Source organism: Entelurus aequoreus, linkage group LG25 (genome assembly GCF_033978785.1).
Source record: "Entelurus aequoreus isolate RoL-2023_Sb linkage group LG25, RoL_Eaeq_v1.1, whole genome shotgun sequence".
NCBI lineage: Eukaryota > Metazoa > Chordata > Actinopteri > Syngnathiformes > Syngnathidae > Entelurus > Entelurus aequoreus.
The window spans coordinates 16,039,495-16,064,359 of NC_084755.1; the positions used below are offsets into that span (position 1 = coordinate 16,039,495).

At 38.5% G+C, this 24,865-nt stretch overlaps 1 long non-coding RNA gene across 2 annotated transcripts in view; it reads right to left on the reverse strand.

Annotated features, from left to right (window-relative positions):
• Positions 1-466: 466 nt before the first annotated feature.
• Positions 467-24,865, reverse strand: part of LOC133642997 (uncharacterized) — a 76,569-nt gene continuing 52,170 nt past the window's right edge. The window contains exon 3 of one of the 2 annotated variants that reach the window (XR_009824630.1): positions 467-2,320. This is a non-coding gene — a long non-coding RNA (uncharacterized LOC133642997). Of the gene's footprint in view, positions 2,321-10,202; positions 10,288-24,865 lie in introns of those variants that run through there. The other variant, XR_009824629.1, reaches the window with a different exon arrangement.

Genomic DNA, 24,865 nt, shown 5'->3' on the forward strand with positions numbered 1-24,865 from the left:
CACAACGGAGACCCCCGGACTGTTGAACAACTTAAGCTGTACATCAAGCAAGAATGGGAAATAATTCCACCTGAGAAGCTTAATAAATGTGTCTCCTCAGTTCCCAAACGTTTACTGAGTGTTGTTAAAAGGAAAGGCCGTGTAACACAGTGGTGAACATGATCTTTCCCAACTACTTCGGCACGTGTTGCAGCCATGAAGTTCTAAGTTAATTATTATTTGCAAAAAAAAAAAAAGTTTATGAGTTTGAACATCAAATATCTTGTCTTTGTAGTGCATTCAATTGAATATGGGTTGAAAAGTATTTGCAAATCATTGTATTCCGTTTATATTTACATCTAACACAATTTCCCAACTCTTATGGAAACAGGGTTTGTCGAATATATATTACGAACATGTATCCCGTATGATGAAAACTTCTTTGTCACAACGTGGTTTTCGCTTACTGTGGGGTCGTTCTCCCAGGAAGGCAAACGGACGACACCGGACAGGACTTGCAGGTAGGAACATGATTTAATTTTAAGAAACAATCAACGAGGTACAAAACAGAAAACAACCCAAAGGCAAGCGTGCCTATCGCATGCGGAATCTAAGGCAAAAACTTAGGACATGAAACTATAGACATGAACCTCACAAAACTGTGGCATGAAACAAACACGAAACTGTGGCATGAAACAACTAGCATTAACTATGGCATAGAACAAACACAAAACTGTGGCATGAAACTAGGGCTGCAACTAACAACTAATTTGACAATCGATTAATCTGTCGATTATTACTTTGATTAATCGATTAATAATCGAATAAAAGAGACAATCTACATTTCTATCCTTTACAGTATTTTATTGAAAAAAACTCAGCATACTGGCACCATACTTATTTTGATTATTGTTTCTCAGCTGTTTGTAAATGTTGCAGTTTATAATAAAATATATATATATAAAGGTTTATATTTTAAAAAAAAAAGTAGCCTCTGCGCATGCGCATAGCATAGATCCAACGAATCGAAGACTAAATTAATCGCCAACTATTTTTATAATCGATTTTAATCGATTAGTTGTTGCAGCCCTACATGAAACCAATAATGACGCCAGGACGACTGACTGGCAAAGGCAGGCTTAAATAGTCCTCTGATTAGAAGCAGGTGCGCGTTCCGAACACCAGAGGCAGGTGAAAATCATAAGTAGCCATGGTAACTAAAACAAACTCAGGTGTCAAAAAGGAACTAAAAGAGTCCAAACTAACAGAACATAACAAAAACATGATCCGGACCATGGATCATGACATTCTTAAAGTCAGCATTTTTTCATCTTGAGTACAGTATTGCAGCCTTCCTCCAATACACCTTCAGCAGTAAAAGAAAAAAGGAGAGAAAAGTGGTGCCAATGTAGATGCGCTGCACAACTGCTTCTGAAATGCCCACAAAAAGTGGTGTGACTCCTGCTTTTTTGAAAACATAGCAAAACGCCACATTTATGTGTAGGAGCATGATAACATGGATGTGCGGTAAAATAGAGTGTCTCTGTTGTGATGCCCCATACAGTACATGCAAAATCCTCATTTCAATAAGGTGGTCTGCACCACTTTACAATTGTACACACAGTCTTAGTAGATCGCACGCAACACGCACACTAATAGTACACGCTAGTGTTGTACGGTATATCTATACTAATAAAGTAATACGGTAATAATGAATTAAAAACGGAAAACAAAAATAAAACTGTGCTTTTTTTTTCCGGACTTGACGGCGCGTAGTCGTCACGTTGTGACATTGCTGGTAAAACGAGCAGAGGCGCATGTTAGGCAACGCACACAGAAATTGTCAAGACCCGACTAGGACTCTGGACACAGATGCAGGATTACTGAAAACAGTTGTTTATTCTCAGAAGGGGAGGGGTCCAAAACGGGAGAAACAAAACAGGCTATCAAAACAGATCTAACCTGACTACTAAACTAACAAAAATATTAACAACTCAAAACACTCCGGCTATGGAGGGAAAAGGGGCTAAAGAACAAAAACTAACAAATACAAAAAAGGCGCTCCAACGGAGGCAATGCTAAGAAGCTAATCTTACCTGACAAAAGGTTACAAACAAAGAATCTCCCGTGGATCAAAAGTACAAACAAAACGTGGAAATGGCTGAAGACAAGACTGTGGCAAGGTACGCTGGAGGTACGCACAAGACGATACGAAACACTCTGGCACAGGACAGAAGGAGGATGAGACATTTATACACATGAGGGAGGGTGACACAGGTGGGCGCAATCAGGCAATCAGGAAAGACGTCAGACCAGGGAAACAGGAGGAAGGGCAAGTGACCTGAAATGAGAGGGAGAGTCAGCATTTCAAAATAAAACAGGAAATGACAAAACATGAAACCAGACGAAACCCAGACCAGACTTCACCCAGGTGTGACAGAAATGGCGTGGAGAAAGAAAAAGAAGAATGGACACATTTTGGCCCATACTTGCCAACCCTCTCGTTTTTAGCGGGAGAATCCCGATATTCAGCGCCTCTCCCGACAACCTCCCGACAGAGATTTTCTCCCGACAAACTCCCGGTATTCAGCCGGAGCTGGAGGCCACGCCCCAAAAAAAAAAAGTCTGCCGCAGCTGCGATTGGACCTGACCAGCCTCCGGGTACAAGTACTGGAGTACCAATTGCTTGCCAGGGAAGATCTTCCCCAGGAAGCAAGGATTGACCGGTTTTGGGCCATGCTAGGGAGAGATGGAAGATTCCACACTCTCGTGCATTTGATGAAAGCACTTTTGTGCGTGCCACACAGCAATGCATCATCAGAGAGGGTGTTCAGCATGGTTAGAAAAATTGTGACAGAGAAGGAGAGGTCTCAAGGTTGGCAAGTATGTTTTGGCCTAACCATGAAGTTGAATCTATAAACACTGAAGCGCCACCCTGCAAGAGGTGCTTAGCTCTTGCTCTAGTTAGCTGTAAGCCAACTAATCCTCGCCTCCATGACGACAAATAAAGTAAGTTTCTTACAAGTATCATCCCTGCAGGACGAAGAATAGCTCACATGCTTCACTACACACTGTAGGATACAATAGCTAACTACTAACAGCAAGCTAGCACTCCTGAATGTAAACAAATGCCATGGGTGGGTCTACATACACAGACATCGACTGTAAAGATACCAAGTATAAGAGCCGTATATAGTCGATACGACAATGATTACGTCAATACTTTTTATTATCACAAAATCTTTTGTCTTTTTTATTGTTTATAAACCCATGAAATACGTCTGTGGATACAGGAAAACTTTAAATATGACCAATGTATGACCCTATAACTACTTAGTATTGGATACAAATTTGTAGTATTACCCAAAATTATGTAAAGTGTAAAAAAACAGTAGAATAAGTGATTATTACATTTTAACAGAAGTGTAGATAGAACATGATAGGACAGAAAGTAAGCAGATATTAACAGTAAATGAACAAGTACATGAATAATCCATGTTTTACCGCTTGTCCCTCATAATTTTGACAAAATAATCCAACCAGAAATTACACAATGTTACTGCATCTGTCAGCGGCCAATTAGGAGCCTTTTTTTGTTTACTTACTACTAAAAGAGAAGTTGTCGAGAATGTTTACTTATTCATACCTTTGTAATGCCAAAATCATTCTTTGATTGCAAAAAGAAACATAAGTTTAATGTATCATAAGCTTTTCTGTTAAAATAAAGCCAATAAGGAAATGTTTTTGTGGTCCTTTTTATTTAAAAAAGTATCAACAATTATTAAAATACATTTTGGTACCGGTACCAAAATATTGGTATCGGAACAACCCTAGTACATGCTATTTTATAGATTGCACACGCTGTTTGTCGTGAGGTATTGGGATCTTAGTAAATCAGGCCTTAAGCGTCTCTGGAAGTGTAAGGAAAGTGGAATTGGCCTCGGCTCCCTGGACGCTGCAGCTTCTGCATGATGATTGGATGATATGTCTGAGGCTGAATCCCTTTTTCATTGACAGCAAAGCAAATCATTTTTCAAGTTTCATTCCTTTGTTCTGAGCTGATTTTAAAAATCCTACAATCCTTTAAGCAACATTTTATTTGTTAAATCTAGCATTTGTATATCCTTTATCTGTTTATGGAGACTACTCGTGTTTAGAAAGTACGGTAGCTGAAAATTAACTTCCCCTACTGGAAACACGAGCAGCCGCCACTGGACTGTATGTACTTTTGTACATATTTACAGTCGTGATCAAAAGTTTATATACACTTGTAAAGAACACAATGTCATGGCTGCCTTGAGTTTCCAATAATTTCTACAACTGTTATTTTTTCATCTGACATCACATGGACAAAGATAAGACCTTCTGGAGGAAAGTTCTGTGGTCAGATGAAACAAAAATGTAGCTGTTTGGCCACAATACCCAGCAATATGTTTGGAGGAGAAAAGGTGAGGCCTTTAATCCCAGGAACACCAAGCCTACCGTCAAGCATGGTGGTGGTAGTATTATGCTCTGGGCCGGTTTTGCTGCCAATGGAACTGGTGCTTTACAGAGAGTAAATGGGACAATGAAAAAGGACGATTACCTCCAAATTCTTCAGGACAACCGAAAATCATCAGCCCAGAGGTTGGGTTTGGGCGCAGTTGGGTGTTCCATCAGGACAATGACCCCAATTACACGTCAAAAGTGGTAAAGGAATGGCTAAATCAGGCTAGCATTAAGGTTTTAGAATGGCCTTACCAAACTCTTGACTTAAACGTGTGGACAATGCTGAAGAAACAAGTTCATGTCAGAAAACCAACAAATTTAGCTGAACTGCACCAATTTTGTCAAGAGGAGTGGTCAAAAATTCAACCAGAAGCTTGCCAGAAGCTTGTGGATGGCTACCAAAAGCGCCTTATTGCAGTGAAACTTGCCAAGGGACATGTAACCAAATATTAACATTGCTGTATGTATACTTTTGACCCAGCAGATTTGGTCACATTTTCAGTAGACCCATAATAAATTCATAAAAGAAGCAAACTTCATGAATGTTTTTTGTGACCAACAAGTATGTGCTCCAATCACTCAATCACAAAAAAATAAGAGTTGTAGAAATTATTGGAAACTCAAGACAGCCATGACAATATGTTCTTTACAAGTGTATGTAAACTTTTGATTGCGATGTCAATTTCCACTCATTGTATCCCTGCAACTGACTTGCAACCTGTTCAGGGTGTAGTCCGTCTTTTGCCCTTAGTAAGCTAGGATGAGTTCCAGCCCTCGTCATGACCCAGAACAGGATCGGTGTTTTAGAAAATGAATGGAAAGATAAAATATGAAAGTTCCGGCAAACCCAAACATGAGCTTGGTACCAGCCTTGCTTGAATCTCAAATTTCACTGTGTGGTTTAAATATCGTTTTTATAGCTTTTCTTTAGGAAGTCACGCCTGTGTATCCTTGATCTTTGTCGTTCCGCTTCCTTGTGTGTGCAAAACACATACCCCTGTCCATGCCTAAAGCATCACTGTTGTTTCCCCTTCTGTCTGGACCTCATGCTCTCAAGTGCATATCAAAGGCCTGCATTTACAGTTATCTCGGCTCGGCTACGCCACGGAAGCAATCACCACGGGTCAGGGGGCAGCGGTCTGGCCCGAAAGAGAAAGCAAACTGACTGACATCGACTTCAAAGTGAACTTATCCTCTGACAGATTGTTGTTTCAAACTCTGGATGGATATCATAACGAGGAGCTTCGAAAAGGACAGTAAGATGAGTTGGGGGGAGTGGGCGGTGGTGTCAGTGTCTGAGACGAATACCTTTGAATACTTAGAGCCATAAAGATCACAGAACTTGAGTGTGGCCCGCTTAGTCTGAGCAACAACAACAACAATAACAAAAGAACGACATAATTTTATTCGGGCCTGTTTTTATTCCTTTGACTGGCGAAACCCGAAACCATGTCAAACATAATGGAAAATATTTGAGGTCTTTCATTAACCGAGCACAGCTTTGATGTTTGACGTCTTTATTTGTTTTAGAAGAAGAAAGGGAATGGGGCAATATGGCATGCAACCATCTCCTTTTTGGAGCGAGCAGAGCAGAAAAGAAAGTGGGCGGCGGTGGGGGATGATATAAGAGCAAAGCCAGCTTGGTCATTCTACATAATCAATTAAACATCACTATTGGCTCCCTCCAGAGTGGCCGCATCAAAGAGCGGAGCAAAATGATCAAAGTGTGTGCATTTTGTTTGAGCACTAACCACTTCCTGCTACTGTTGTCCTGCTCAAGAGCATATCACCGCTGGAGATCTTTTGGAGAAGACAAAACCAGCTATATTGCTCTAGTCGCTGAGGTTAGATATATTATTTTTTGTTGTTGTCTCTTTTGGTTTGAATATATGTCATGGCAGTGTAAGCAAAACACATACGGATATGCTGAGGTCTATTAGAGGGTTGTACGGTATACCAGTATTAGTATAGTACCGCGATACTAATGAATCATATTCGGTAGTATACCGCCTCTAACAAGTACCGGTCCCCCACCCGTCGTCGTCACGTCGTGTCATGCAGACGAGCATGTTCCGCAGTGCACAATCACGGAGTACTTACAAGCAGACAGAAAAGGGAGAACGGACACATTTTGGCTTAAAAACTAAAGATAAAGGTAAAGTTATAACACTCAAATGCCCTCAGGAAGAGGTGCTTTATGACAGTGGTTCTCAAATGGGGGTACGCGTACCCCTGGGGGTACTTGAAGGTATGCCAAGGGGTACGTGAGATTTTTTTAAAATGTCTGTCAAAAAGAACTGTGAAAAGAAATGCAACAATGCAATATTCAGTGTTGGCAGCTAGATTTTTTTGGACATGTTCCATAAATATTGATGTTAAAGATTTCTTTTTTTGTGAAGAAAGGTTTAGAATTAAGTTCATGAATCCAGATGGATCTCTATTACAATCCCCAAAGAGGGCACTTTAAGTTGATGATTACTTCTATGTGTAGAAATCTTTATTTATATATATATCTTTATATATATATATATATATATATATATATATATATATATATATATATATATATATATATATATATATATATATATATATATATATATATATATATATATATATATATATATATATATTTATATTTATATTTAAGTTTTTAGTTATTTTTATATCTTTTTTCCAAATAGTTCAAGAAAGACCACAACAAATGAGCAATATTTTGCACTGTTATACAATTTAATAAATCAGAAACTGATGACATAGTGCTGTATTTTACTTTATCTCTTTTTTCCAAGCAAAAATGCTTTGCTCTGATTAGGGGGTACTTGAATTAAAAAAATGTTCACAGGGGGTACATCACTGAAAAAACGTTGAGAACCACTGCTTTATGACAAGGCTAGCTAGCTAGCGGCTAACATCTATCCGCAGTCGACAGTGTTTTAGCTACTTCTAAATCACTAATACTTGTGTCCGTGGAGACAAATCAAGTACGTTTATTCCAAGTATCATCCCAGTAGGACGAGTGATAGCTAAACATGCTTCACTACACACCGGAGTCATACGAACGGATGTGTTAAAAGTTGTAATAATTGGCAAAGTCAAGACCGCTGCTGCCCACTGCTCCCCTCACCTACCAGGGGGTGATCAAGGGTGATGGGTCAAATGCAGAGAATAATTTCGCCACACTTGGTGTGTGTGTGACAATCATTGGCACTTTAACTTTAACTTAACAAGATTTAATTATTTCCGATCATTAACAATTAACACAAACATCATAACTTTAAACACACCACACACAAGTGAATGAAGAGCATATTTACTCAACAGCCATGCATGTCACACCAACACTGTCATAAACATGTGCCATATAGTGAAACCACACTAAACAACAATAACAAACACATTTGGGGAGAATATTTGCACCGCAACACAACATAAACACTACAGATCAAATTCCTAGAATTCCCTGCAGAAACAAATCTTCCAGGACGCTACAATATAAACAAACGCAATTGGATCTACACCTACCATCAACTGTTTTGATACAAAGTACAGGAGCGTATCTAATGTGGGCTCTGTACCGAGGATGTCGTTGTGGCTTGTACAGCCCTTTGAGACACTTGTGATTTAGGGCTATATAAATAAACATTGATTGACATTGATTGATTGATAATCGATACTACTATGATTACATTGATATTTTTTAGCATCACAAAATCTTCTTACATTTTTTAAAAATGTATATTATGTTTATAAACTCAGGAAATATGTCCCTGGACACATGAGGACTTTGAATATGACCAATGTCTGATCCTGTAACTACTTTGATACCCAAATGTGTGGTATCATCCAAAACTAATGTAAAATATCTAACAACAGTAGAATAAGTCATTATTACATTTTAACAGAGGTGTAGAAAGAACATGTTGAAACAGAAAATAAGCAGATATTAACAGTAAATGAACAAGTAGATGAATAATTCATAATAATTTTGACAAAATAATAGAATGATAAATGACACAATATGTTACTGCATACGTCAGCAGACTAATTAGGAGTCTTTGTTTGTTTACTTACTACTAAAAGACAAGTTGTATGTTCACTATTTTATTTAAGGACAAACTTGCAATAAGAAAAATGTTTAATGTACCCTAATTTTTTTGTCAAAATAAAGACAATAATGACATTTTATGTGGTCCCCTTTATTTAGAAAATTACAGAAAAGTACCGAAATACATTTTGGTACCGGTACCAATATATTAGTATCGGGACAACACTAGTCCATTATAATCATAATAGACTAGTAAATGTAAAAGCAGTGTACATAGACAGTCGAGATAAACATAATTAATACATATATTCATCATTAAGAATTATTTACTGAAACTGAACTTAAAGCAACTGGGGCAAAATTGAGTGCATTATTTGGCTCCAACCAGCAGAGGCGCTGTTGATTACTGTTGTCCAGAGCCATGTATAGAGAGAGTATGGCCAACTCGGTTTCAAAGTTGGCAGCAAAATGGCGCCCTGTAGTCACGTTAGGGGCTTTTGATCAATCAGAGAGGGTATGGCCAGAGGATCTCCTAAATAATTGGCCATACTCTCTCTACACACGGCTCTGCCGCTGTCCAGAGTTGTGTACGGACAGAGTATGGCCAACCTGGTTTCAGGCAATCTCCTCAATGAGGCATTCATGTGACTACAGGGCGCCATGATTGCTACCAAATGTGAGCTGATGATATGTGTTTGTGGTGCTTTCTCGTTAGTTTTTCGAAGGGTAACAATGCCCTGTTGTTCAGCATCGAGGTGCTGCCCACAACCCGTAAAGAAGGCAAGTATATGAAGTGAACGTTTGCCGTCAAGTCTGGAGAGCCACCAACCAAAGTGTCTTGCTCTAGTAAACCTATGACACATTGTCTGTGTTTTGTTCAGGACAGAAAACACAAAAGCTAATACAAATAATGACCGAAGAAATGAACAGATTAAAGAGACAAAAACAGACTTGAATCGCAGAAAAACTAAAATAATGCTATTTGGTAACAGTAGAATAGAAAGTCAGACACAAATAGAAATAGACGGAGTAGACATTGTAAGAAACCAAATAATGGGTGTAATAATACATGAAAAAATTAACCGAAAATCTCATTTAAAAATATACAACATAAAGTGGCAAGAAATACATCAATAATGATTAAAGCAAAATATATTTTGGACCTATAATCACTCCATATTCACTACTGCTCGCAGTGTTACCATATCTGAGTTATTCTGCAGAACTATGGGGAAATAACTGCAAAAGTACACCTATTCACTGAGCATGTTACAAAAAAGAAAGATGAGTAAGAATAATACATAATGAGTAAAACATACACTGATTACAAATACATTGACATCTCCAAATTGGCGAGCTTTTGACACAAGCGACGTCAAACGACAAAAGCTGGAAGTGCCATCGACCATATGCCTCAGCACTTCAGGCTTACAGAGACTACCAACAGCTGTCCGGCCAAAATGGAGATTAACTCTTTTGATGCACTTCATCCTCGACATCAATAACACAGCTTTGGCTGGAACAATGTAAAAGGAGAATGCAGACATGCTATGGTGACACAAAATGCTAACAACAAAGCTAACTAGCGTAGCTTGCGAGTGTCAAGTTGACCAAGTTTTTGCAGAACATCACATGCGGTTGGTTTCACACATGAAAGCCCAGTTCTAATTTAGAGTAGAGTAATTACCCAGAGTGTGACGAAGTATTTCCATGTCATGGCCGTGTTGTAGTAGCCGGGCGACGGCCATAGCAATGGCGCTTGGAGGAGCCTCCTACAATAGAACAGACTCAAGGCTACTATATTGGGTGAAACAAGTGTAAAGGTGGCTTTATGGGTGTCATTTATTGTCAAAATAGCTCTAATAAGGTTCAAAAAACGTATTTAGAAGGTCGTTAAACAACTTTTTTTATCCTCAAACTTTGAAAATATTCGATTTATTAATAATAATCCTACTTTGCAGTATTGTCAAGTCCTAATCAACCGCAAAAAACGAGGGATGACTGTATTCTCCAGAATTTTTTTTGGGGAGGGTCAAGAGGAGGCCCAAACCACTTGAAATTTTCTGAGGGGAGTCTCACTGTGCCAAATCACTGATTTAGACCATTAAATTGCAAATTATGGGGAGTGATGCTGAAATTTCTCGGCTTCCATTTGTACCAGCGCAAACTTGTTTCACAAGTTTTGTCCCTCATGCTTCATAAAAGCTAAAAAATTGCAGAAATGGATGTTTGGAAAGTGCGTGTAAATCTATCGGAAAATCGCAATTGGGCTTTTTCATGCAGTACAGTGCAGTGAGTGATGCTGCGAATACGGTGAAATGTACTCCCAATTCCCTATCATAGTTATACCTGCTCTGTATTACGTTAAAAATCTCAGAATGACAGACTCTTGAAATCTAGCAAAATCATGCCGCCTTTAAAGTTAGTGGCGGACATAAAACAGCTCTGTAACTGGAAACTTGAATAGTTCACACCACTCCAATTGAATGTCAACACTGGCAGTGAAAGTTGCAACTCTATCAGACCATTAGGGAGTGCAACCAATATGTATAATATGTGCTGCAACTTTCATGATCTGCTCCAATTAAGCAATTAATGATCTACACAGAGTTAAAGTGGGGGAAAGTCTGTGATTTCTGTGTGTTTCATGTGGCTGAGAGTCCCTGCTGTACAAAGTCACTTACTCAACATGGCGGTAAAGTTGGAAAATAAATTGGCTAGCATTTTGACCCGCAGTGTGGAAAGAAAGTCCAAAAATGCATTCCAGCAATCAAAGGCACTACCACAAAACTTTTGAAGTGTATGTGTTGAGTACAGGGACAGTTCAAATGAAAAAAAAAATGGCAAGAAATAAAGGTGTTTCTGCATGGTTGGTGTGAAAACGGGTGGTTTAGATGGCTAAGACGGAAAGGCATGCAGGAAGTTGCGCCACATAAGAAACATCAACATTCCACAGCAGCCAGCTGATTCTTAAAATTCAATAATAACTGTATTTTTTATTTTTTTATTGTTTGTATTTTTGCATACTTTTACAAAATGAAAATCACAGAGAGCTACTTATTTGTGTTACATTCATTTCTATAGCTTATTTCAACCTAAAATAAGAGGAATATGATTGTTTTGTCAACATTAACAACATGTTGGTATCCACAACTAGGAGTGTCCTGATACAACTTTTTCACTTCCAATAGAATAGCGATATTAGAGCCTTGAGGATTGTCCGATACTGATATTAATCAGATACAATATCAGCTGAATCTTAATGCATACTTTGTTGTTAGAAAAAGTTGGTATGTATGAAAATGACTAACTCTACATCCATCCATTTTTTAACTTATGACAGATTTATGCTTTTGAAATCTAATGGTAATTTGTTTTTTGGCCACACCTAGTGGCCACAATAATTTGTTAAGGGCATGACGCAGTAAGTTGAATGATGGGGACACGTTTTTTACTGAATACTTTCTAATACGCTTCAGCCTTAGAGACTTTGTATGTGTGGATATTATATGCAACTATAGAGGGTTCCAGGTTCGATTCCAGCTACCACCATCCTAGTCATGTCCGTTGTGTCCCTGGCCAAGACACTTCACCCTTACTCCTAATGGTTAGCACCTTGCATGGCAGCTCCCGTCACCAGTGTGTGACTGTGTGTATAAATGGGTGAATCAGGAAAGCACTTTGAGTTCCTTGAAAGTAGAAAAGCGCTACATAAGTATAATAAGTATAATCCATTTGACATAAAAAGGAGGGATCCGGTTGTCGCCTCAACGAGCTGTGTTACAGCTACTCCAAGTGTTAACTGAGGCACGTACAAACAATGTCGTAATGTCTGCGACTACAGAAACTATGGCAACCCATACATATCACAACATGGAGGGCAAAAGAGAGGTAAAACAAAAGTAGCAAAGAGAAAGAAAATTGATAAATAAAAAACATCGGACAAGCAGAAATGCACTACTTTGGTTTATGGTTTCTGCTGTGCATGTCAAGATAAAGTATTCTAATTTTAGAGGTGATGCTTTAAAACGCATGTCATGGACACAGTAACAATGTCATCTGAATTCTAATCAGATTAAATACATTTTGCCCATCCGTGGCTAATGTCTTTGTGATATTTTGTGGTGATTTAATATCAAACGGAGGCATATTGCACAGTTGTACAAATTGAACAGTTATACAAACACTAAGAATTTAAGTAAATATTCTTTGACCCTTTGGTGAGCTACTCAAAATCACCTGGCGAGCTGCTGGTTGGAGATATGGGGGTGTCCTAATTAAAGCGATACAAATTACAATGAAAACTAAATCATAAAGTTTTTTGTAGAAATGTCAAAACAGAAGATCATTATTTGGTTAAGATACTTTTAACAGCCACAAAGAAAGCCATCTGTTCAAGTGCTGACAAACGGTGCGTCATGGGAGACGCCGGAGGTTGTAGCGATTGTAGGGATGCAGATGAACGAGGTAGGAACGTGAGATAAAAAGGGGTATTTATTAATTAAAGAGGCAAAAAACAAAAGGCGAGAGCAGAAGGGAAGTGCTCCAAACGGCCAGACTATGAAAGACACAAAAACACTCACAGGAAAAGTGGAGCAGACGGCGTCCACATAGTAGGAGCGTAACAAGGAAAAAAATTGTCTGTAGTCACCAGTGAACAGATAACAGCATCATCAATGTCCGACAACGAAGGTAGAAAATGGATCAACTGAAATCGTCTTGATTGCAAACAAAAAACTGGTGAGGGGAAATGCTCTGCGACAGAAGTGAAGCAGCCACGGGAAAACACCAACAAAACCGGAAGAGCCGCCATAATAAAAGCATAGGACAGGAATGAACACAAAACACCGGAGAACACTAACAAAACCCAACATACAGGCACGGCCTGGTGTAACCAGCCGTGACACCATCACATGATGCTGGGTCAAACTTGAACCTCCGACAAAGAAACTATGGCTGGACATTATCAATGAAATATGGACAATGGAGAAAATGACTCATATACTATATCTGAGGGAAGACCTATTCAAATAAAGATGGTTGACATATAGAAAAACATTCATCATACCTATTTTTTGTAAAAAAAAAAAAAAAATTTAGGTGATCAATAGCCTACTGGAAAAGTAAAAAAAAATATGTAAGCTCTAACAAGCATTAATTATTTTTATATTATTATTTGTTTTTAATAGTTTTTTTATTTCTTTATATATAAACAAAATGCAATTATCCTTCCTTTATTATTTTTTTTAGGTTTAAATACCTATAAAGTTACCTATATATTTGTTTCAATGAAGTGTATGTCACGTGGGGGTTGCAGCTTACTGCGGGGTCGTTCCTCCCAGATGCAGAACGGACAACTCCGGACGAAAGCGTGAAGGTAGGATATGATTTATTCCTCATAAATCATCCAACTTACCAAAATACAAGCAAACAACAAAAGTGTGCCCACCACACGGGAAGCTAAGGCGAGACTTAGCACAGGAATCAAAGCGTAGAAAACAAGGAATACCCAACGTAACTGTTGCATTCGCAAACAATGAAGCTAGACCGAGTGTGGCGAGCAACGTGAATAAATAGCTCTCTGATTAGTGGTCGACTGCAGGTGAGCGTGCCGACCACTAACCAGAGGCAGGTGAACCCAATTAATCCCCATAGAAACCAAAACATACCCAGAGGTGCACAAAACAGGAACTAAGGGAGTCTAAAACTAACAGAGCTAAATAAAACATGATCCGGCCACGGATCATGACAGTGTATGTATATTTGTTCCTTATAAAAGTTCCAATAAATATTAAGTTTAAAAAAAACTCCTACTCTTCAGTCCGACAAAGAAACATTACACAGTTCAGGACAACAACCAATCAGCCCGTGGGGCACCAAGGATGCTCCCAATGGCCTGTTCACACATGCCTACTATTATACAACATTTAAGCCATAAATACAGAATATGTGCAAATGGTAAAAGTAAAGAGTGCCTATTTATTTCATGTTCTTAGTTGTATTTTCAGGATGGAATGATGATAATTGTATCAATATAATATGAATTGTGAACACAGAAATATGAAATACCAGTGTTTCCCACACATTCATTTATTTGTGGTGGCCCGCCACGAAAGAATTACATCCGCCACAAATAAAATTAAAAAAAAAAAAAAAATTATTATTATTATTTTTTTTTTTGTCCTGTCCAGCTTCTCAGGTAAATCATATAGTTGATGTAGATGCCCATATAGGCTGTTCAGATTTACTTTACAAAAGAGAAGTGTAGGATACTTCTCTTGTTGCCTTCTTTGTATTTGACCACTACTGTTTTCTGTTTTATTTGTTACTGACTGTGGCAGGACACCTCTGCCTCTGTTTCACTTTATGTTGCTGATAAATAATATGGTTGTAGTAGTAGGCTAAAGTTAAATTATTTAGTATGCACTAATTAAAGGGGCAGAGCTTTAAGATACATTTTAGCTTTTATATTTTATAAGATATATTTGTTGTAAGAACCACAATTAATACATATATTTCAGTGAATAACTTATTGTTCAAATCTGTATATAAATATGTACATAAAGTGTTGTAATTATATTGTAAAATGGATGGATGGATGGATTTATGGACGTTTAAAACAAAACTGTTATTATTAATTAGTAAGTATACATTTTTTGAGCCTTTTTAGAGAAAATCATATCATTGTAGTAAATTATGCAAATTACTCGATGATGTCATGGTGACCACGCCCATAGCCACGCCCATAGCCACGCCAACACCGCCACAGGTATCTTGGCAGTTTATGGGAAACACTGAATCCGAATATGAAATATGAATTAAATTATTACATGACTTTGTACTATTCAGGACTCTTCAGAAAATAGCAGTCATTCACTCCTACTCACTCCATGTTGTTTTTTGCTATAGATGCCACCCAAAAAGGATTCACAAGCTCCCCACTCATCAGCACAAAAGGTCAGCGCAATATTATGGTGTCCTCTGAGTGTCCAACCCCCTAGTAAAAACATTTCTGTGTGAGTGGGCTTGACCAACCGCTTCTTCTAGTAAAAAAAAACCCACACACACACAAAGCTGAGTGTATTCCGACAGCTGCTGCCCGGGTGCCCTGCAGAGAACAGAAGGGAGAGCTTTGAAGATCTTGACCTTCTGGAACAATAAAACGACATCATCAAACACTTTTCCGAGGCGGCTCGCTGACCCTTAGACCCGAGTGTCTGCTTGAGGTAATGCATATTAAACTGGGCTTCTATGTATGCACACTCTGACCGGGGGACTTCGAGACACAAAGCGATGCTGTATGATTTGTAATTCACACATACATAAATTACGGTTATGGTGCCCCCTGTGGATTCGGTTCAAATTGCTTTGGAAGACAAGCCAACATACATGTAATAAAGATATCTTTAAAGTTTTGGAAATGGTCAACTACTTATGGTAAATTAGTTCCTAAGTCCCGCCCATCGTTCCCCAGCTAAGGCTGGGCAATATGGACGAAAAGTATATCTCGATATATTACTTATATATTGTATTTTACTTAAACTCGATATTCGATATATATCTCGATATATTTTCCGGTGAAAGTATACATATAAAGATGTTCATTTTTGAGCGAGATTCACTGAAATTGAAGTGGATGACAACTGTACTGTAAACAGTCAGTGGCACTTTAATTAACCCAGTCAAGATGGGTATTAACAGCACAGAAAATAAACTGTGTAAGTAGCACAGAATTACATAACATAAATAAAATGATCTATCTATGATCTTCCTCACTTCGGCATACATTTTCGGCAGCATTTCTCGTGCGAAATATGCCTGGCTTGGCAACTGGAGAACAGTTTTGTTTTGGGCTTACATGGTAAACAACTCAAATTAATGTTTTATCCAGATGCAAACATTTATACAAACGTGGCCTAGTAGACACATTGTGGGTTTCCTGGACGTTGTCTACATCGCTAAAAGAAAAATCTAAGGAAGATAATCCCTCTGCCATCTTCCACTAGTTTTTTAATATATAATCACCCGCTTGAAAATTCCCTCTTCTCTTCTACGACTTTCTCGTCGTCATTTGGGACGTCTGTTGTGATTTAACTTCCCGGTTCCGTGACCCGCCCTATCTTGCCTCTGATTAGCTTAATCTCAACCAATCGTAACTCATCATAGTAAAGAATCAACCTATCATGGATGTTCTTATACGTGCAAGCACGTCTTGGAAGGAGGAAGGGGAGGGGTTCAGTAGCCCATGAGAGGGAGTAAGGAACAAGGAACACAACAAATAAGCGATGTTTGGTCTTTTTAACGTGAAATAAATTATATTGATATTACGATATTTTCTTAATTCATATCTTGTTTAAAAATATATCGATATATCTTACAAACTCAATATATTGCCCAGCCCTATCCCCAGCAAATACTTTTTTCCTGATGGAGGTCATGTTTTCCAACCAATCTTACTAAAATGTCACAAATTCCGCACATGAAGACCAAATCAGGCCTTTTTTGATCATTGTGTGTCATTTGCGGGGGGGGGGGGGGGGGGATATATATATATATATATATATATATATATATATATATATATATATATATATATATATATATATATATATATATATATATATATATATATTTTTATTTTTTTTATTTTATTTTTTTATTTTTCATAAAGAAATACAATCATGTGTGCTTACGGACTGTATCCCTGCAGACTGTATTGATCTATATTGATATATAATGTATATATTGTGTTTTTTATGTTGATTTAACTAAAAAATCAAAAAAAATAATAATAATAATAATAATAAATAAATTTCCAGTACAAACCGGTACCGGGCCGCGGCCCGGTGGTTGGGGACCACTGGTCTAGGGTACACTCATGAATGACAAAACATGATATCTCTGCGATTAATCGCTATCATTTTGAGTTAACTATGAAGAAACTGCGATTAATCCAGATTAAATATTTTAATTGTTTGACAGTCTTAGTTAAAACCATTAATTTGTATAATGCTTAGACTTAGGTGACTCAGGAGTCGCCGGCTTTACTCTCAGACGTAACAAGTTTTGGTGGTAAAATTTGAACAAGTTCAATACTTATGATTGTCGGCCCGATCCGTTTTGGAGCCAATTGAGGGGACAAACTCACTCCACAGACCACAGGACAATCTTATAGGACCATTTTATGACATAAGATAATTAGGTGTTTACAATCTTTGGCCAAAAGCATGGAGTATATGCTGTTTTTGTTGGAAAACCCAATTTTTTTGGTCCTTTTTTGCCCAGCATCTTCACTGTCCTGTTTTCTTTTTCCAAAGTTTACTCACCAACATTGCTGTTACTGCCGCAATCAGGTCCACTCGACTCAAGCCTCTGCAACACTCCGGGGTGAGCTCATGAAAATAGCTCAGCGAGTTGCATGTTATGTGACTCAATCCATCCATCCTTTTTCTACCGCTTGTCCCTTTTTGAGGTCGCGGGGGGTGCTGTAGCCTATCTCAGCTGCATTCGGGCGGAAGGTACACCCTGGACAAGTCGCCACCTCATCGCAGGGCCAACACAGATAGACCGACAACATTCACACTCACATTCACACACTAGGGCCAATTTAGTGTTGCCAATCAACCTATCCCCAGGTGCATGTTTTTTGGAGGTGGGAGGAAGCCGGAGTACCCGGAGGGAACCCACGCAGTCACGGGGAGAACATGCAAACTCCACACAGAAAGATCCCGAGCCTGGGATTAAACTCAGGACCTTCGTATTGACTCAATCACATCATTACAAATATTAAAATACCACTGCTGTTTGTTTGTGCCGTAAAAAAACGTGTTTGTGTTACTAAGGTTTTTAAGTAATTATAAAATACATTGTCTGACCAGTGATGTCACCCCCACCTTCTCCAAAACTCACCAAACCTGACCCCAACATTTGTGCTGTTTGTGCTGTCAAAAAAATGGTTGTGCAAATGTAGTTTTGATATCATTAACGTTTTATAATCGACACACAGCCCCCTCCTTCCACCTTATCTGAGTCTTTATCTAAAAACTTGCCCTACACATTTGTACTGTCCAAAAAATGTGGGCTATAAGGGTTTTAATGTTTTTTAACATTTTATTATTCAAATGCAGCCCCCTCACCTTGTCCAAATCTTTCCAAACATGTCCCAAAACGTGTGCTGTCAAAAAAACATTTGTGTTATTATGGTTTCATTGTTATTAACACTTCCAAGTCCAAGTCCAAGTCCATGGTTCTCGCCCGGAAAAGGGTGGAGTGCCATCTCCGGGTTGTGGAAGAGATCTTGACCCAAGTGGAGGAGTTCAAGTACCTCGGAGTCTTGTTCACGAGTGAGGGAAGAGTGGATCGTGAGGTCGACAGGATCAGTGCAGTGTCTTCAGTAATTTTGGACGTGGTATCGATCCGTTGTGGTGAAGAAGGAGCTGAGCCGTAAGACAAAGCTCTCAATTTACTGGTTGATCTACGTTCCCATCCTCACCTATGGTCATGCGCTTTGGGTTGTGACCGAAAGGACAAGATCACGGGTACAAGCGGCGGAAATTAGTTTCCTCCATCGGGTGGTGGGGCTCTCCCTTAGAGATAGGGTGAGAAGCTCTGTCATCCGGAAGGAGCTCAGAGTAAAGCCACTGCTCCTCCACATCGAAAGGAGCCATATGAGGTGGTTCGGGCATCTGGTCAGAATGCCACCCAAACGCCTCCCTGGGCGGGTGTTTAGGGCACGTCCGACCGGTAGGAGGCCAAGGGGAAGAGCCAGGACACGTTGGGAAGACTATGTCTATGACTTTGCCCCGAGATGGAAGTCTGGGCTTCTCTGCTTAGGCCCCTGCCCCCGCGACCCGACCTCAGATAAGCGGAAGAAAATGGATGGATGGATGTTAACATTTGATTATTATTCACACTCGTAGTGGTGTGCGGTTTAATACTGAAGTATCAATTCCACAAATGTTTTTTGACAGCACAAATGAGCACAAATGGGATAAGTTTGGTGACATTTTCACAAGGTGGTGGGACTGTGTGACATCAGTGGTCAAAATATTTATTCTAGAGTTACTTAAAAACCTTAACAGCACAAACAAAAATTGTTTATGGCACGAACATGGCAAAAATACATGGCAGCGGTATTTTACTATTTCCAATGACATAAGGGGCCAGCTTTGCACAGGTCGGGAAAGATGGCTGGACATAAAGACGATGGAAGAGACATTGCTGCCAAAAATCCAAACGAGACTTATTATCTTTACTCAAAGAAGAGCAGACAGCTGCTCACACAGCCTCATGCTGTGAGTTAGCTTGAAAACTGAAGCGCTTTGAAGGAGCTCAGAATTGTTTTTATTTATATTTACGCAATACTGCATTCTTACTCACTGGGAAGCCTCATATTAGACCTGCGAACTGCTTTTCATTATTTACTTTTTATTTGATTTGTGATAAAAAATGACAATACATTATAATTACAGTACCCATTTCCCTATGAATTGTCCTATAATTTTAAATGCAAATGTTGACAGGCATGGTAGTAACTACGATTTGGGTATCACAGGTATCCCAGCACCATATAAATTGTATTACCTTGAGCAACACAATGCATTTCCAGAATAACAAAAGCTTTAATTGAGCCATAACTATCTATCACTCATCTATCATAGTTGATCATCAGCATGATTTTGTAACAGTCCACTTTAATAATATCCTGAAGTTTAGTATATGAAACAATTTTAACATCATTAAAACATAAATTTTAAAAAACATACCAAATTTTCAACCACGGCAAGACCTTTTGCTTTGCACTGCAAGTACTAATGACGTCCGCCACAGTGCCACCGGAAGTGTTGAGGACATTTTTTAAATATGATATAAAGCTTCTTGTCAGTCAATAATTTATATTTTGACGTACTTTTTCACGCAAAATGATGTTAAAGTTACGTTGACAGTACATTTCGGATCGGACAATAATGGAAATTACAGATACCGATAATTTCCAGACCTTTACAACTGATCACGATAACCGATATTAATGTATATAAATATTTATACATAATTTTGTGAGAAGAAAATAATTTAACAGCTCACACTTTTGTCCTAAATTTAAACACCAAAAAATATATACCGTATTTTTCGGATTATAAATCGCAATTTTTTTCATAGTTTGGCCGGGGATGCGATTTATGTGTGAAATTATTAACACATTACCGTAAAATATCAAATAATATTATTTATCTCATTCCCGTAAGAGACGAGGCGAATGTCAGCAATCGTCACACACACGTCAGCAATCGTCATACACATGTCAACCAATAAAAATTTGGCGGGGGCGGGTCATAGCAGAAGTGCATTGTGCGTCATGGCAGAAGTGCATTGTGGGTCATGGGATGCTACCTGCTAGTACATCCGTAGCTACAAAAATGGATCATTTCAACATTGGCGGTAACTTATAAAAACTGAGAAGGGCTGAACAAAAATGGCACCGAAAAGGAAATCATATACTGCAGATTACAAGCTGGACGTAGTGAAATATGCAGCAGAAAACGGTAAGAGGAAGCATACCTTTGGAGTTGGCAGAGTTGTTTAGAAGCGACAGCGAGGAAGAAGATTTCATCGGATTTAGCGATTAGGAGTGACAGATTGTTTGGTAAACGTATAGCATGTTCTATATGTTATAAAATGACTCTTACCATAATATGTTACGTTAACATACCAGGCACGTTCTCAGTTGGTTATTTATGCGTCATATAACGTACACTTATTCAGCCTGTTGTTCACTATTCTTTATTTATTTTAAATTGCCTTTCAAATGTCTATTCTTGGTGTTGGATTTTATCAAATAAATTTCCCCCAAAAATGCGACTTATACTCGAGTGCGACGTATATATGTTTTTTTCCTTCTTTATTATGCATTTTCGGCCGGTGCGACGTATACTCCGGAGCGATTTACAATCCGAAAAATACAGTACATCTTTTGTAGAGAATTGGATAATGTCAACTGATATTTTTCTTCCTAATTAACTATAATTTGAGTACAGATACATTTCCTAATATTAATCTGACCAATGGAAATTATTACAAATATTGCATAGGGAAATAAGAGTTTGGAAGTTCTTGATATTTTAACTTTTCAATTATTTCATTAATAGACAACAAGCAACTCAAACATCATAAATATGATTCTGTCCAACCCAACATACACATGGACACATGAAACCAACAGAACTAAGCCAATAAGACTCTGCATTGTTGTTAAATAGATCATTGAGCTGTATGACAAAGTACAAGTCAACGTAGGGCTGGGCGATATATCGATAAACTCGATATATCACGGGTTTGTCTCTGTGCGATATAGAAAATGACTATATCGTGATATTCGAGTATACGTTCTCACGCAGTTGCTTTTAGCTGCAGGTATTACACTACAGGCTTTCTCACTCTTTCTTGTCTTTCCTTCTCACAGAGACATAAACAAGCGCACCTTCTTACATACGTCACATACGTATACGCCCTCTCGGATCAGAGACGTAGCAGCATGGGTAACGTTAGCTGTGGTGCGAGTGGTAATACGAGAGAAAGAAGGTGCGAATCTGGTAACAAATGAAGGAAGAATTAATTCCCAAGAAAAACCGCATGGGGTCCATCGTCTGGCGGTGGTTTTGCTTCAAGTGGGAATATGTCGAACAGACAACCGTCATTTGTCAAGTGTGGAGCAAAAGCGTTGCTACAAAAAGTAGCATTACTGCTAATTTGTAGCATCATTTGAAAAGTCACCTGCTAGAGAATAAAGAGTGCATACTCCGCATGTCAACATCTCCGTTCGGTGCCACACCCACAAAATGCCAAGGCAACCATTTCCACATCAACACCGTATATAAAAAAAAAACAACATAAGGAGATAACGTCCGCCGGAACATACCACATAGCGAAGGACGTACACTATTTAATTTCCTATTATGCAGCTCATTTTTATTTGACAGTTATTGAAATGTCTTGTGTGACATCATGCACAAAAGTGCACTTTATTTGTTTTAAACTATTGTAGTGGCATTCTGTACAAAAAGTGCACTTTAATTTAGTGTTGTTTTGATTTGTCATCTTAGTAACATCATCTACAAAAGTGCACTAATAGCTTGTTTTAAAATGTCTCTGACAATCTTGCACTTTCTGTTTTGAAATGACATGAACGTTTGTGCCACTGCTTAATAACTGTTTAATTAATAAATACAGTTTTGGTAAATTGACTTAGTTGTGATTTCCCTCTCTGCATGAAAGTTTAAAATGAGCATATGTTAATGCAGTATGAACAAGAATGTTTTAATGTAGACACTTAGAATCATCATACTGCTGTGATTATATGCATCAAGAGTTCATTCAAGGCTAAGGCAAAATATCGCGATATATATCGTGTATCGTGATATGGCCTAAAAATATCGAGATATTGAAAAAAGGCCATATCGCCCAGCCCTAAGTCAATCCAATTTAAAATGTTCAATGAGAGCGCCACAATGTGGTATTTTTTTTTTTTTTAAATAACAACACACGGCACGCAGTAGGGCTGCATGCTTCGACACAATTTCACCATTTTGTGAGCAGTGGTTCAGGAATAAAATTGTTATCTTACCCAAATCAAATCAAATCAAATCAACTTTATTTACAAACCCCGTTTCCTTATGAGTTGGGAAATTGTGTTAGATGTAAATATAAACAGAATACAATGATTTGCAAATCATTTTCAACCCATATTCAGTTGAATATGCTACAAAGACAACATATTTGATGTTCAACCTGATAAACATTTTTTTTTTGCAAATAATCATTAACTTTAGAATTTGATGCCAGCAACATGTGACAAAGAAGTTGGGAAAGGTGGCAATAAATACTGATAAAGTTGAGGAATGCTCATCAAACACTTATTTGGAACATCCCACAGGTGAACAGGCAAATTGGGAAAAGGTGGGTGCCATGATTGGGTATAAAAGTAGATTCCATGAAATGCTCAGTCATTCACAAACAAGGATGAAGCGAGGGTCACCACTTTGTCAACAAATGCATGAGCAAATTGTTGAACAGTTTAAGAAAAACCTTTCTCAACCAGATATTCCAAGGAATTTAGGGATTTCACCATCTACGGTCCGTAATATCATCAAAGGGTTCAGAAAATCTGGAGAAATCACTGCACGTAAGCAGCTAAGCCCGTGACCTTTGATCCCTCAGGCTGTACTGCATCAACAAGCGACATCAGTGTGTAAAGGATATCACCACATGGGCTCAGGAACACTTCAGAAATCCACTGTCAGTAACTACAGTTGGTCGCTACATCTGTAAGTGCAAGTTAAAACTCTCCTATGCAAGGCGAAAACCGTTTATCAACAACACCCAGAAACGCTGTCGGCTTCGCTGGGCCTGAGCTCATCTAAGATGGACTGATACAAAGTGGAAAAGTGTTCTGTGGTCTGACGAGTCCACATTTCAAATTGTTTTTGGAAACTGTGGACGTCGTGTCCTCCGGACCAAAGAGGAAAAGAACCATCCGGATTGTTATAGGCGCAAAGTTGAAAAGCCAGCATCTGTGATGGTATGGGGGTGTATTAGTGCCCAAGACATGGGTAACTTACACATCTGTGAAGGCACCATTAATGCTGAAAGGTACATACAGGTTTTGGAGCAACATATGATGCCATCCAAGCAACGTTACCATGGACGCCCCTGCTTATTTCAGCAAGACAATGCCAAGCCACGTGTTACATCAACGTGGCTTCATAGTAAAAAAGTGCGGGTACTAGACTGGCCTGCCTGTAGTCCAGACTTGTCTCCCATTGAAAATGTGTGGCGCATTATGAAGCCTAAAATAGCACAACGGAGACCCCCGGACTGTTGAACAACTTAAGCTGTACATCAAGCAAGAATGGGAAAGAATTCCACCTGAGAAGCTTAACAAATGTGTCTCCTCAGTTCCCAAACGTTTACTGAGTGTTGTTAAAAGGAAAGGCCATGTAACACAGTGGTGAACATGCCCTTTCCCAGCTACTTTGGCACGTGTTGCAGCCATAAAATTCTAAGTTAATTATTATTTGCAAAAAAAAAATAAAGTTTATGAGTTTGAACATCAAATATCTTGTCTTTGTACTGCATTCAATTGAATATGGGTTGAAAAGGATTTGCAAATCATTGTATTCCGTTTATATGTACATCTACACAATTTCCCAACTCATATGGAAACGTGGTTTGTATAACAAGTCAGTAATGTAAATGCCTAAACATGCAGTAAAGGCATTCATACAAAGCCTTACCATATAGTGTCATCTCAAATCTTTGTTTTAAGTTAGCTGGAGTATGCCCCGTAAAAACACT